At 42.2% G+C, this 16,027-nt stretch overlaps 3 non-coding genes across 3 annotated transcripts; 2 read left to right on the forward strand and 1 right to left on the reverse strand.

The window, feature by feature from the left end:
- Positions 1-3,685: 3,685 nt before the first annotated feature.
- TRNAL-UAA (transfer RNA leucine (anticodon UAA)) lies at positions 3,686-3,768 on the reverse strand. The gene has a single exon. It is a non-coding gene; the product is annotated as a tRNA-Leu (tRNA).
- Positions 3,769-7,850: 4,082 nt separating this feature from the next.
- On the forward strand, positions 7,851-7,924 carry TRNAI-AAU (transfer RNA isoleucine (anticodon AAU)). The gene has a single exon. It is a non-coding gene; the product is annotated as a tRNA-Ile (tRNA).
- A 6,389-nt stretch (positions 7,925-14,313) lies between these two features.
- On the forward strand, positions 14,314-14,385 carry TRNAM-CAU (transfer RNA methionine (anticodon CAU)). Its single transcript has one exon. It is a non-coding gene; the product is annotated as a tRNA-Met (tRNA).
- Positions 14,386-16,027: the final 1,642 nt, after the last annotated feature.

Below are 16,027 nucleotides of genomic sequence, written 5' to 3' on the forward strand. Positions count from 1 at the left end.
GTGGCGGGCTTTACAATTTCGGTATGAAGACAAAACCATCCAAGTAGTCTCATTTTCCCCCTTCCCCCTTTCAATTTCCTATTGAAAATAAAAGATACCTGTGAGTCTCTTCCTCTACCCAGAAAGCCTGGGAGGGAAGAGAAAAACTTAGTTTTTTACCCCCTCAGTTGTTGCATTCCCAATATCAGGATGGATGTTGAAAAAAATTAGTTTAAGGGATGAATTAGTAGCTATTGTTAATTATGTATTAGATGAAAATTACTACCTATACAGGATTTTACAGGGCTTATACAGCAAGGGAGGGCACCTTGGGAGCCGTCATAAAATTCTGCCTGTCTCAAGAAACAACAGAGGTTAGAGTTGAGTAGAAATTGCCAGTATCACTGATGATTGGAGGAATTTAATAAAATCAGACACTTGATACAACAGGTACAGAACTTCCCAGTGGCAGAGATAGGTGTGGAATGGTAGTTTCAGATTAGTTGACTCTGGTGAGGAAATATGACATGGGATAACTTCTATATGGATGGAATCTGGACATTAGTGCCATTGGCACGACAGTCTGAACATCTCCTACTGACCACTCAGAGACTTCTGCGTTTTTTCTCTTTAGCAAGTTTCAATTTGGGTAAAATCTTTACCATCTGGAGTCTCATTCCAGAAAAAAATAAACCCTCCACTTCCACTCATCCTCTCTCTTTTCCCCTGATCCACAGGAAAGATAAAAGATGATAAAACCCATCTTGGTAGGGATGAGTCTTGCCTTGCCATGGGAATTGAGTCTTTGTCAAACCAACTTCTTTCTTTTTTTCTTTTAAGATTTTATTCCTTTATTAATGAGAGACACACAGAGAGAGGCAGAGACTTAGGCAAAGGGAGAGGCAGGCTTCCTGCAGGGAACTGGATGTGGGACTCAATCCCAGGACTCCGGGATCACACTCTGAGCCCAAAGCAGACGCTCAACCACTGAGCAACCCAGCTGTCCCTCAAACCAACTTATTTCTGATTGTGAAGACACAGATGAACTCTTGGAGGAACTTCCTTCCTTCTGCCCAGAAAGGCCAGGAGCAAACATGAAGCTCAAGGCTCAGACTTGAAATCCAAGGCCGCTCATGTAAATGATCCATTGAGCTGTCCCCAGGATCAGAGATTCAATGTGGAATCACTGAGATTCAAATGTGGAATCTCAGTGTTTGATCTCAAAACATAGAAGCAATTTAACTATCAGGACAAATTTTTATCTAATTTTTAATCTGATTTCGAGGTTTCTGTTAAGGACTGCTATAAAAGAAGAGTGTGAGTTTCTTCTAAGGGGCAAAGGGATTAACCTACATAGTGGCAAAGAGACTTCTAAATTTACCAGATACTTAATCCTTACAACTGCCTTTCATGAAGTAAGGATTATTACTTCCATCTGACAAAGAAAGAAATCAAGATTCAGAGTCAGTGGGAAAGCCAGAATTAGAACACTGGTTGTCGAGTTCCAAAGTTCACAGTCTTTCAAATTATCTGGTCCTATACATGTTAGAGAGAACCAGAATTTAGTAGTCTGGCATTTCAATCGATGGGGGTCTCCCCATGCTAACACAGCATTAGTATGCAAAACGATGAAACTGGACCATTCTCTAGAACCATACACAAAAATGAACTCAAAATGGATGAAAGACCTAAATGTGAGACAGGAATTCATCAAAATCCTAGAGGAGAACCTCTTTGACCTCGGCCACAGCAACTTCTTGCTAGACATGTTTTTGAAAGCAAGGGAAACAAAAGCATAATGAACTATTCAGACTTCAAGATAAAAAGCTTCTGCACAGCAAAGGAAAAGACAACCTACAGAATGGGAGAAGATGTTTGCAAATGACATACCAGATAAAGGGCTAGTATCCAAACTATAAACAACTTATCAAACTCAACACGCAAAAATCAAAAAGTCCAATCAAGAATTGAGCAGAAGACATGAACAGACATTTCTCCAAAGGAGACACACAAACAGCCAACATACACAAAAAAGTGTTCAACATCACTCATCATCAGGGAAATGCAAATCAAAACCTGAATGAGATACAACTTCACACCACTCAGAATGGCTATTATAAACAAGTCAGGAAACAACAGATGTTGGAGAGGATTTGGAAAAAGGGGAATCTTGTTGCACTGTTGGTGGGAATGCAAGCTAGTACAGCCACTCTGGAAAACAGTATGGAGGTTTCTCAGAAAGTTAAAAATAGAGCTACCCTATTACCCAGCAATTAATTGCACTACTCACTATTTATTCAAAGAATACAAACATAGTGATCCAAAGGGGCACCTGCATCCTAATGTTCATAGCAGTAATGTCTGCAATAGCTAAACTATGAAAAGAGCCCAGATGCCCATAGACAGATGCATGGATCAAGATGTGATATCAGCCATCAAAAGAATGAAATCTTACCATTTGCAATGACCTGAATGGAGGTAGAGGATATAAGCGAAATAAGTCAGAGATAGACAAATACCATATGATTTCACTCATATGTTGAATTTAAGAAACAAAACAGATGAACATAGGAGAAGGGAAGGAAAAGTAAAATAAGATGAAATCAGAGAGGGAGGCAAATCATAAGAGACACTGAACTCTAGGAAACAAACTGAGGGTTGGTGGAGAGGAGATAGGTGGGGGATTGGGTAACTGGGTGATGAGCATGAAGGAGGGCACGTGCTTTGATGAACACACACATGTTCTATGCAACTGATGAACCACTGACCTCTGCCTCTGAAACTAATAATACACTCTAAGCTAATCAGGTTGAATTTAAATTAAAAATATGGTGTTGGGATTACTGGCAGTCTTCTGGAAATAAGGTAGAGTTAGATATATATCTCACATATTAAAACACAGGAAAAATCAAATAAATCAAAGATCTAAATACAAAAAAGAAATCATGGACATTCTAGAAGAAAGCATGGCATTCCTCTGTCAACACTTGTTGACCTTATAGTGGGGAAGGTATGTGTAAGTCAGAATGGAACCAAGAGACTGACCACTCAAGCTGCATAGTCCCAAATTGCTGCCAAGATCTAAGGCAAATAACAAAGTGGAGTATCTGTGACATATCAGAATAAGGCTTCATTGATTCATATTTAAAGAGCTCCTACAAATCATAAGAGAAAGACCTAACAGCTAATAGAAAAGGAAATACAGGTGGCTCATAAACAGAAAGATACTCAACAACATTCACTGGAGAAAGGCAAAAGGAAACTGCACCGAGGGAGCATTTTTATATTTCAAAACACTCATGTTGTGCTGGTGAAGGTTCAATTCTGCTTTCCGGAGCCAGCTGGAGGGGCAGCCCGAGCATCGTTCTGAGAACCACCTTTGGAAGCAGTAAGAATCCCCTGGCAGGTAGTTCTCGCTTCACAGGGGCCACAGAGGAGGGCTCCTTTCCTGTGGCCTCAAGGCCAAAGCCTCCAAGGTTCCATTCCCCTGGAACCCCAGGGCTGGAGTATCAATCTCATTAGGAAGACTGTCGACTTGTCTTCCTTATGTTGGCAATTTGATGGGGTTGGGACAAAAAAGAGCTCCGGTACTACTGCCTGAAGGCAAGACAGGATAATGTTTTTTGCGGAGGGCCAGAAAAGCGGGACGCGCGTCCCAGGAGGCCAGCCTCCCCCCAGGAAGGGCTGCCGAGACGAAAACTTGCTCTACCGGGAGTGGGGTTCGAACCCACGCGGGCACATGCCCATTGGATCTTAAGTCCAACGCCTTAACCACTCGGCCATCCCGGTGGCTGGGCATATGCTCTTTGCAATTATTTTTTTATCGGAACTAGTGTATTTGTGCCGTGCACGAAATACCGAAGGACTTCTGTTTCTGTGGAATTGCACGAGGAGGGTTTTGAAAGAGAAAACACAGCACACCTTTTGTGCTTTCAGAAAGCGCCCAGGCTTCCCGAGCTCCCCGGGCTAGGTCACCCCCCGTGCTTCAGAGAAATCGCTGTTTTTATTTGATACAGAAAGAAAAACGCATGGAGGAGGGACAAAGAGTAGCATAAAGCCCCGCAGGGGTGCACCTGCTTCCTCTGCTCCCTGCAGGCGCCGCCCCAATCCTCCCCGAAGAGGCCCAGCTTTTCCCGCTCTCGTCCTGTGGCGTCTCCGGACCGCCCAGCGCTGGCGGCAGCAGGGCCGGGCCCCAAGGGACACGCGGGAAACCAGCTTGCCCTGCGGGGACATTTGGAAGTCCGCAGTGGACACAAAAGCAGTTCAGATTCGTGACTTGGATTGTAATGACCGGACGCTGACCCTGGCAGCCCAGGAGTTCACAGAGGAGCACAGCGAGCTGGGTGGGGGCCGCAGACAGTAAGAGCCCCCGCCCCCAACTCCGACGTGGGTGGTCCCTAGAACCTGAATTCTGCCAGGCACTCTCAGGGGACTCACCTCAACTGTGCTGACTACATTCAGTCAAGTGTGCTAAAAGTTGTCATGGGGGAATTTACGAATCCGTGAAAGAAGCTCCCTATGGGACATTCGGGGTCTCTGGAGGACCCGGAGCTGAAATGAAATCCTGGAGCACAGGCTGGAACGTAATGAATTTATATAACGACATTGAACACCGAGTGTGTGACATGTCCCCCAGGTAGTGGAGGGAAAGCAGGGCAACATGAGACATGTCCGCTGGAACAGGACAAGCAAACAGGGTCTGATGATGACTCTTCCCAGAATCAGTTGATGAAGGAGCCCAGCCCTTATTTTGAATGTTCCGACTGGCTGGGTTCACATCCAGATCTTTCTCTTTGCTTGATAAATTCATGTACAAGCAATGGCCTCCTCCAGTCCTTGTTCTGGGCAGCTCTGGGTTCTGTCTCTTGCCAGAGCTAGGGTCAACTCCTTGAAAGCAGCTACAGCCTAGGAGAGTCCTGCACCTCCCAAGCTCTGAAAGAAACCCAGATCTCTCAGAGCTGGGGTGAGAACTGGGCAGGCACTGGGGTTGGACATGACTCCGGGCTTCTACAACAAAACAGATCCAAGACAGAACCATCAAGTATAAATAGACACAGATGATTCCAAAAATATTCCATTACCGTTGTTCTTCAAGTGGGCTACATGGTAGAATCAGCTAATAAGTTTCTTAAATGTGAAAGCAAAAAATAAAGCTACTAGAAGTATATGAAGGAGAATATCCTCATGTGCCAGTGACCGGAGGAGAACTTTTAAAAACTTCAAAAGCACGACTGACAAAGAAATACAATTCTAGTATTTGCTTCCACTAAAATGAAGAATATGTTAAACAAATGACATAACAGAAATATAATAGATAAATGTGATCATGGGAGAGTATATTTAAATTGTCCCCAAATAGCAGGGGCCAAATAGATAAATGGTATAATAGGAGGCCACCAAAAGCAGCAAGATCAAAATGATATGGACAAAGGATAGGACAAGCAATTTAGGAGAGAGATGAATGGAGGCTAACAAATATTGTGCAAAAATTTCCAAAATCATTAAGCACAGAAATAAAAAGTAAAAAGAGACAGTACTCTACCGCCATTAGTAAAAAGTAAAAAACTGAGAAAAATCAATTATTGGAGGACTGGGAATTAAAGAACCCTCCTATCCTGCTGGTGGGATGTGGCATTGAGGATGTCCTTCTGGAGCACTTTGTATCCAAGTGCAGAATGTTCCCATTCTACACAAGCTCAGAGTTCACACGAAGGGAAATTAGTCACAATAGTTGTATGAGGACTTTTGAAATTGGAAAAAACTTTGCTTTTTCACTATTAGGCAGTGTAAATGCAAACTTCAGCTTGGTGCCTGGAAGCAGTATCTAAGCCTGAGGCATACCTAGGGGGAATTCCGAGCCAGGCAGTGTCACTGAATTGGGGGACACAAAGATAGCATTTCAGGGAGGCCAATGCAGTAAGCAAAAATGAAACAATACCAGAGAGGAGAAAGCTGTAGAGAGAGCCTCTGGTGTTGGCAGAGGGGCTTTCTTGTACCTTCAGGAATACTGATTCATGATCAAGTGGGGTTACAATTCCATGATGCTGGAAAAAGAGCCCTTGGAAAAAAGGTGAGCTGCTTGTAAAGTGCTGGAAATAGCGCTCAGCAGCTGTCCCAAGAGACATCATAGTTTATGGGGTAGTGGGGGACTCCGTAAAAAGGTCTAAGCTTAGGTGTGGACACATCCCAACAAGGTTTATGGGTCAGTCGCCGATGGGACATGTGGATCCCAGGGAAAATGTTATCTGAACTTGGAAGAAAAGGGGTTCTTAATGAATCAGTAGAGAATTTACAAACACTATGCCTGCAATATTCTGGAATGCAGAAAACAAACCTATGAGCTGGCTGATTTAACTAAAGAGACTTCTGGACCGAACTGTGACAGCTTGCTTAGCCTTTCTTGCTGTTTGTGGGAAAATGTGAGATGGAAGATTTAAGGTAAGGGAATATCTGTTACATACAAATGAGCCAAAACAGGGTTTGAAAGAAAAGCTGTTTATTATTTCCAGCTGCTCCAGATGAAAATAAAGGCTAAAATTAAGAAATGACTTTCAGGCAAGGATTAAGTCCAGAGCAGTGTCAGAAAATGTGGCCTAAAGATGAAGCCAAAGGTGTGATGGTAAGACCTTTGTTGGCATTCCCCAGTGAGTTAAGGTGATCTCTAAATGGAAAAACAAACCTCTAAGGCTCTTCAGGACATGCCCTACATATCCTCTGCCACAAAACCACAAGTCCTAAGGGTGTAGTCTGCCAGCAGCCTCCTAGGAAGCCAAGGTAGACATGGGCTTCTGTTCATCAGGTTTGTGAGTGCAGCTTTGGTTTCATACAGACGTTGGAAAGCTTTTTCTTGAAGGGGCCTAACAGTAAATATTTTAGGCTTTGTGCACCACACGGTCTCTGTCAGAACTAGTCAGATCTGTGGTTGTAGCAAGAAAGCAGCCACAGATAATATGAAAAAAGTGTGGCTGCAGTCCAGTAAAGCTTTATAAAGACAGGTAGGTGGCCAGATTTGGCCTGTAGGTCATAGTTTGCTGACTCCAAATCTAAAGGAATAAGCTCCAATGGCCTTTATGAAGTCACGGGGGTGTAAAGAGCACAGTTGTCAGATACTGAAAGCTTGAACTGAAAGGGATAGAGGACAGCGTGAAATGGAAAGAGGACCTTGAACCTCCCAGACTCTATGGGAAGGAAGTAGGCCAGGAGGATGACTCAGTGAGTAAGAGAAATTTCGTATCCACAGGATGGTTGATCCTCAGGGTGAAGCCAAGAGTCCAGGAAAACATTTCCGAGAACTACTGAGCCCTAATCAAGTAGCATCATGCACCCGCTGGATTCTAGAATTGCTATGCATCAGCGTGTCCCCTGTTTTTGTTCTTTCTGAATGGGAGCATGTACAGTTTACCCTATGCCTCCTGTGCCTGTCCGTTGGAAGACATATGACTTATACCTTAATACACAGGTACTCAAGTTATGAAGAATCCTACTTGAGCATTCTCATGCAAGGAACTTCATCTGAGCCTTTACCTGGTTTAGATGATGCCATCCTAGCACTGACATTATAAATAAATCAGATTTGGAGAGAGGGAGTACATTTTGGCATGTGGGAGAGACAAAATCATTGGAGGTCAAAAGCCTGGGTCTGGTTTCTAATAGCACTCACCCACAGAGTTGGAAAGGCAGGCTTCCTGTGGGTCTGAGGGGATGCGATGGGTCTCAGAACCAAGCAAGATGGGCTTCTCCGCAGAGTTCTCATTCCACACAGAGTGTTCTTTGGTTCTGACTGTGGTCCAGGTTCACCTTCTTGTTAAATCCTCAAGAAATGACAGAAATAAAACACAGATTAAGGCATGATAAAATAGGACAGATTATAAGGCTCTGTGGCTTAGTTGGTTAAAGCACCTGCCTAATAAATAGGAGATTCTGGGTTCAAACCCCAGTGGGGCCTTTCTCTTAGAGGTTTTATGGAAATGTGGATTTAAATCTGATAGAAACACAGACAACCAGTCTACCTGCCTGGGGTACTTTGTAGAAGAGTTAGAGACATATTCAGCACAAATTAGCAGTCTATGCTATGAGCTAGACTTGAGCTACACTTTTCTAATTTTAAACTTTTGTAGCTACTCCAGATTTCCTAAGAAACTTGCATTTCTCACTTAACATTTGACTTTTAATATAATTCAGAAGAATTGGGCAAGAAAGAAAGATAAAATGTGCATATTGTAAAAACTGAGTGCTGTGCTATTCCTCCTCCTTCCATGATTCTGCATTCTAGGCCATCACTGAATATCTTGAAAAGTAGAGCCACACGATGGAATCTTGAAAGAGTAAAAAGCATGATTAGTGATGAAACGTACCAAAACAAAACACAACAGAAAACAAGAAGCCTGACAAGAAACTGGAGGCCAACAAGGCCTGAAGTACTCAGATTAAAATAAAAGGCTGGAAAACATTCGTCAAACCCTAGAATAAAGTTTTCATGGTTTAGTGGGTCTTTTTCTTTTGATATCCTAGGGCGTGTCTTAAAGTATTTCATTCTAGCGGTGCATCCCCTCACCCTCAGTAACGCGCACACTTGTTGTCAAGTAGAGGGTGGCCTTGTGCTCACCTTCTTGCGCCTCCCTGTAAGGAGCAGTGGAATTGGATGATTGCTCCTTTTGTGAGCTTTTGTGAGAAGAATTTGCTACATAATCTGTGGGCCTAGTGCAAAATGAAAACACAGGGCTTTTTGTTTAAAGATTACTAAGATTTTCCAACCAGCAACGGCAGAGCATTAAGTCAAGTGTCTGGCCTGGTGCAAATGCACAGCTTGCCCTCCACGAAGCCAACCCTCTTTGGGAGTGCAATTTTTCTTGCCCAAAGACTGGATTTTAAAGGACACCTAAAAGTGGAATGGAATCCAAAGTGATGGTCAATGATACCAGGTACTCTTAGAAGAGAACTTGAAGACATCAATGAGGGAATGTTACACTATATAAACAATATCTGTGGGAACCAATTTGGTTCAAAAGTCCTTTCCAACTGAAAAAATTTTCTGGCTCACGTTCTTTTCTTAAACAATTCCTCCTTCCAGGTGCCATTAAATATGTCACCTGGCCGTGGTGGCAGGGCACACAGGCAACTTGTCCTGGCGCCTCACCAGAACTTTGTCACTTGGGTGAGGGAGGGACAGGACTGTGTGCTGGATACCACTGATGTGAACAGGATGCTGGGTCAGAAAGGGTGAGAGGTGTTGCTGTGAAACTGTACCACCTCCACATGGGAGAGAAAGAAAAGCTAACTGACTGCAGGGCACGTGTGTTTCCACCCACCCAGTCGCTGGGCAGCTCCCCCTTAGGCTCCTGTACTCATGGGTGTTGGTTCCTGAAGCCCTGGGGTCTTCTCTGTACTTGCAGTTGTTATGGGGTCATTGTCTGCCACTACATTTTAAAAATGGATCTGAAACAACCGCCACACCAAGGTTAGGTGGTATCTACCTCCTAGATAATTTTAAGCATTTTAGTTCTATGAGCCTTATGCTAATAGCATGACCAGCATCACAATAATCTCAGACATACTGACACTGACCAAACCTGCACCTTACTTCGTGAAGGCCCTATGGAGGTGCTGGAACTTGTCCTTGGGCCTCCCTCAGAATTCCTTTCCCCCCTCTCCCCCAGCATGGAAATGATTGCCAGACTCTGCTGAATTTATCTCCAAAGTCTATGAATGGCTGCCCTCTCTATGCTTTATGAGTTCCCAGTTGGGGCCCCTGCTAGCTCTTCCCTGCTTTCCACACCACTCCAAGACATGGCTCTTAGTCTATCCTCTGCAAAGTTTGAAATTCAAGACTTCACTTTCTTTCATAAAATTCCACAAACAGAAATCATTTTCTTTTCTAATATATGTATTATTTTTTATTAGAGTTGTGGGTTTTTTGTTTGTTTTTTTAAAGAGATGTTTGAGGTTCACAGCAAAATGGAGTAGAAGGCACAGACATTTACTGAGAGTTCTTATCATGAAAGGGAGCTGGATTTTGTTCAATGCTTTTTCTACCTCTTTTGATCTGATCATGTTCTTTTTCTCAATCAGCCTGTTGGTGTGATGCATTACATTAAGTGATTGTGAATGTTGAACCACCCTTGCACACCTGGAATATTTCTATATGCCATTGGATTAAATTTGCTATTATTTTTGCTGAGGAGTTTTTGCATCTGTCAATGATGGTGGTCTGTAGCCCTCTTTTCCTGTAAAGTCTTTGTTTGATGTTGGTATTAGGGTAATGCTGACCTTATAGAATACATTTTTTAAAAAAGATTATTTATTTATTTATTAGAGACACACAGAAAGGAGAGAGAGACAGGCAGAGGGAGAAGTAGGCTCCATGCTGGGAGCCTGACTTGGGACTTGATCCTGGGCCTCCAGGATCATACCCTGGGCTGAAAGGGGGCGCTAAACCGCTAAGCCACCAGGGCTATCTAGGATACATTTTTCAGTCCTCTTTTAAGGAGAGAATCATAGAGATTCTCTATGATTGGTATAATACAGATCATAGATAATTGGTATAATTTCTTCCTTAAATGTTTGGAAGAATTCACCATGAACTTATCTGGGCCTGAAATTCCTGTTTGGAATGTTAATAATTATCAAATTTTTAAAATATATATATAGGCCTATTCAGGTTACTTCTTTCTTCTTGTGTAAGGTTTGGCAAATTTGTCTTCACAATTTCAATTGGTCCATTTCATCCAGGTTATCCAAACTGTGGGCATAAAGATTGTTCATAACAATCCTTTATTACCTTCTTAATATGCATGGCATCTGTAGTGATGTCCCATCTTTCAATTCTGATAGCACTAATTTGTGTCCTCTCCCTTCTCCCTTGTGAGAGAGGCTGATTGATTTTATTGACTTTATTGATCTTTTCAAAGAACCGGCTTTGGTTTCATTGATTTCCTGTTTCTAATTTCTGCCCTAATTTTTTCTTTCTTTTTTTTTTTTTTCTGCTTACTTTGGATAATTAGGTCTTCTTTTTCTACTTTCCTAGGATGGAAGCTTAGATGATTCATTTCAGATCTTTCACTTTTCAAATATATGCATTCAATGCTGTAAATTTCCCTATAAGCATTTCTTTCACTGTATCAAAAATTTTTTGATGTTATATTTTCATTGTTATTTAATTCAAAATATTTAAAAATTTCTCCTGAGAATTTTTCTTTGACCCATGTGTTATTTAGAAGTGTGTTGTTTAGTCTCCATATATTTGGGATTTTCCAGCCATCTCTTCGTTATTATGTCTACTTTAATTCCACTGTGGTCTGAGAGCAGACATTGTATGATTTCAATCCTGTTAAATGTGTTAAGGTATGTTTTACTGCCCAGAATGTGGTCTACCTTGGTGAATGTTCCATGTGAGTTTAAGAATGCGTATTTTGTTGTTGTTGAATAAGCTGTCTGGAGATGCTGATTTTGTAAGAGAGAATAGAACCCTTTATTATTCTATAATGCTCCATTCTAGCCCTCATAATTTTCCTTGGTCTGAAGTTGGCTCTGCTGAAATTAATATAGTTACTCCTGCTTTCATTTTACTTCGTTATGTTAACATGGTATACCTTTCTCCATTCATTTGCCTTCAGTCTATATATGTCCTTGTATTTAAAGTGGGTTTCTTGTAGACAACATATATTTTAGTCTTGTTTCTCATCCACTCTGACAATTTCTGTCTTTTAATTGGTGTATTTCGGCCATTGACATTTAAAGTGATTCCTGATAGAGCTGGATGACTATTAACCATAGTTGTTACAATTTTCTATTTGTTGCCTTTGTTTTTCATTCTTTTTTGTCTTCTACTCTTTTTCTGTCTTTTGTGGCTTTAACTGAGCATTTTTTATTATTTCACTTTCTCTCCTTTCTTAGCATATCAGTCATACTTCTTTTTTTACTTTTTTTAGTGGTAGTACTAGAATTTGCAATATACATTTAGAACTAACCCAAGCCTACTTTCAAATAACCTTGTGCCATTTCTAAGGTAGTATGAGTATCTTATAATAGCAAAATGATTCTAATTCCTCCATTTTCCCTGTATCATTGTTGCCATTCATTTCATTGATACATAAATAAATATATGCATACATACACACATAGACAAAAAGAAATATGTTGTAGGGATTACTATTTTTTACCACCTGTTACCAGTCAGATCAATTTAGAATAAAAAATATAAAGTTTTTATTTTACCTTCATTTATGCCTTCTCTGATGCTCTTTCACACATAGATCCACAATTTTGATCTATATCATTTCCTTCTAAAGAATTTCTTTTAATATTTCTTGCAAGACAGGTCCACTGGCAACAAATTGTCTCAATATTTTGTCTAGGTAAGTCTTTCTTTCTTCTTCACTTTTTAGGGATAATTTCATAGGGTGCAGAAGTCTAGATTGGTGAGTTTTTCAACACTAACAATTTCACTCCACGTTCCTTGCTTGCATGATTTCTGAGTTTTCTCTTTGCTCCTCTGTAGGTAATTTTTTCCCCCTCTAGCAGCTCTCAGGAATGTTTTTCTTTATTTTTGTTTTCTGTAGTTTGAAAGTGATGCATCTAGGTATAATTTTTTTGGCATTTATCCTGTTTGGTGCTCTCTGGGCTTCCTGAATCTGTAATTTGGTATCTGACATTAATCTGGGAAATTATTCAGTCATTATTTCAAGTATTTTTTCTGTTCTTTTCTGCTCAAATATCTTTTCTGTTCCATTATGCCTATTATGGTTCTGGGATATTATGTTCTCTTTTCTTTGGTCTTTTTCCCCCCCTTTGCTTTTCGGTTTTCTATTGAGATATTCTCATGCTCAGAGATTCTTTGCTCAGCAGTGTCCAGTTTGCTGATAAGCCCATCAGAGATGTTCTTCATTTCCACTACAGTGCCTTTAACATCTAGCATCCTTTTTGGTCCTTTCATACACTTTCCCTCTCTCTCTCTCCTAACATTGCCATATCTGTTCTTGCATATTATCCATGAACGCTCTTAGCAGATTTATCATAGTTGTTCTAAATTCTGGGTCTGATAATTCCAACATCTCTGTCTTATCTGAGTATGGTTCTGATGCTTACCCTGCCTCTTCAAACTGTGTTCACTTTCTCCGGCTCATGTTTGACTTCTATCTTGCATGAAGCAAAGGACTCTCTTAGCTGGTTCTGTGGGACCCCAATCTGGGTCCGTTGGAGCAGTCTGCCTGCATTGGTACCAGGAGGCCCAAAGTCTGCTCCCGATGAAGCGGTCTTACAAACTCTCACAGGCACAGTCTAGTTACTTGACCAGTCTTGACCATTAACACTCCTTCCATGCCCTTTGCCCTGAAAATCCAGATGGAAATCATAAATTTTTACTACTAAACAGTATAGATGGGCAGATACATACTGCTCAGAAACCACTCAGGGTCTCATGGTAATTCATCCATTTAGTTAATTCATTTCACAGTGTTGCCAGGGGTCATTAATTTAGAGGTAAGAATGGCCAAGAAGCACTCAAGCCACACACATGTCTTTGATAACACAGAAGTATTTTAAAGCCAATTGGGGGACTTCTTGTTTCCCATCCAGCATATGAGTTGTTTAGAAATTGTCACTCCAGTCCTCATGAGAAAAAGGCTAAACAAACTAAAAAATTAATAACTTTTCTTAGATCCATCAAAGAACTGAGATCAACAGGGCTTTCGACCCTTCGGAGGGAGAAGGCACCAGCTTGCATCTGTGTGACCTGCGTCCTCCTGCTTCCGGCCTGGCCTCCCCTGCGCGTCCGTGGTCTGGAGGCGGAGCTGTCCCCGCGGACCTCAGGCCCTTGGTGGGTGCAGGAGGTGCAGGACGTGTACACCTTCATAAACTTTTCTCGTCACAGAGTTCCCAGCCAAGGACTTCCGAGGGTACAGAGAAGATGGTTTTCCCTCCCCTTCCAGAGTACCCGCCACCCACACCCCCTGTGTGCGGGACCGGTCTAGTGCTCCGGGAGGGCGGGGAGCACTAGGAGCTGATGACAGAGCAGAGGAAGGCCGTGCGGGGGGGGGGGGGGGGGGGGGGGAGGTGGAGGGCGAGGGCGGCACGCACCCGCGGGAGGGGGCGGGGGACTGCAGGAGTGGGGGTCTGGGGGCGCAGGGGCAGAAGGGGCGGGGCGCCGCGCCGGAGGGCTCCTGTTGGGACTGGCCCAGAGCGGCTCCGGGAAGCACGGCTGATTTCCTGGAGGGGGCGGCCCTGCGGAGGCCGAGGCCCGGGGCCAGCGCAGAAGGGAAAATTGGGAGGGTGTGAAACTCGGGTGGAGGGGCCGATCCTTCATATGGTAAATAGTAAGAGCCTATTTGTTCCCTGAGGAGCAGAGTGGCGCAGCGGGAGCGTGCTGGGCCCATAACCCAGAGGTCGATGGATCGAAACCATCCTCTGCTAAGTATTTTTGATCCCCGAGTCTGGAGGGGGAGGGCCTCAGAAAGTAAGGGCTTGCCGCTTACTAGAATTCAGCTCTGACGTTGTACCTGATTTCTAGAAATGTGCGGTATCTACCTCCTTTCTCCCCAATTCTCGCTCATTTCAAAGTAGAAGCAAATCTTACCTCAAGAAAAGATAAAGGGAAGGTGACAAACTATGTTTGCTTCCAACAGGTTAATTAACCTTCCAATAAATAGAATATATTTTGAGGTGACATGACTATATTTCCTTGCACAGTTTCTTACACTTAAAGGGAAAACCTTACTTTTGCCTGAGACCATTGGTTACTGTACCTTTATACTGCCTTTTTGCTTGGGTGGGGGTTTCTTTCACTCTTTTGTCTATGTCTTTGCATGATTTTATTATATTCATTTCAAGTTGATGGTGACTGGCTGCAAATTCTTCTCCAAAGCTATTTATGTACACTAACTGGGAAGTATCTTTTGGAGTCCATACCCTCAGAAACTGGATTCTTGGAATGTTATGAGAAAAACAAGAAGCAAAGAAGCTAAAATGTGAAATGGTAGAAAACATTGGAATACATTAAAGTGAAACTTTTTGTGCATTAAATTCCATGGACAAGTAAAGAAGAAAAATAGTAGTCTTCCTGATACATTTGCAGAAGAAATTGAGAGAAAATTAGCAGTCAAAATACTTTAAATGAGTGCCTAGAGTGTGACAAGAAAATAGAAATTCTTCTATACAATGGGAATTCACAGAGCAAGATGTCAAAAGCAAAAATATTAATCCAAATTTGCATGTGGTAGACCTCGTTTGTTCACTCAGTTTAGTGGTGAAGATGTTCCTGTTTGGCAAGACCAACAATCTCCAGTTTATTTTGCTTGCTTACCCCCCTAAAAGCATGGTAACTAGCTTTCAATGTCCAGTCTCAAAAGATGGGTTGAATGACCAGTGACATATGGACCCAAAGGAGAATTGCTAGGCGGCTACATAAAAGACATAGAGTGACTTCCAGGAGATGTTGTTAAGTGTGTGTGTGTGGGGGGGAGGTTGTGTGCAGATGAACATTACACTATGCTACAATTTTTTAAGAAAGAAGGGGAGTTAGGAAAACCAGAGGGTAGTAATAGTTGTGGGGGATTGAGTTTAAAGGAATATGGGGAGAACATTTCTCTGAGTATACTTTTTGGCAAACTTTTACTTTTTGAAAGCATTTCAATGTTCCATATTTTCAAAAATTAATATAAAATCAACAAGGATGGGAAGTGGAAGAAAGAAAAGCAAAACTGAAAGCAAGTGAACTGAACTCTATTCCATCATCATAATGACACAGAAAGGAAAAGAATGTAATTTATGAGCATGGCTTCTGAGGGTTCACTTTTACTCTTAGCCAGGGAGATGGGGGTGGGAGGTGTGGGGAACTTCAAACAACTCTTCAACTCTCTTTAGTAGAGGGGTTTTGGAAAAAAAAAAGTAGAGGGGTTTTTGTAGTGGATGGCCAAAGGCATTCTGAAACTACCCTAGGACTCCAGAAAACAGGTGGGTCAGCATGCCGATGTTGCTGGAGTTAGGGGTCGCAGGGTGGGAGAGGGGACATATACAAATATGGAATAAGGGAAGAAGAAAGAATACTGCAAGAAAG

Source organism: Vulpes vulpes, chromosome 12 (assembly GCF_048418805.1).
Source record: "Vulpes vulpes isolate BD-2025 chromosome 12, VulVul3, whole genome shotgun sequence".
NCBI lineage: Eukaryota > Metazoa > Chordata > Mammalia > Carnivora > Canidae > Vulpes > Vulpes vulpes.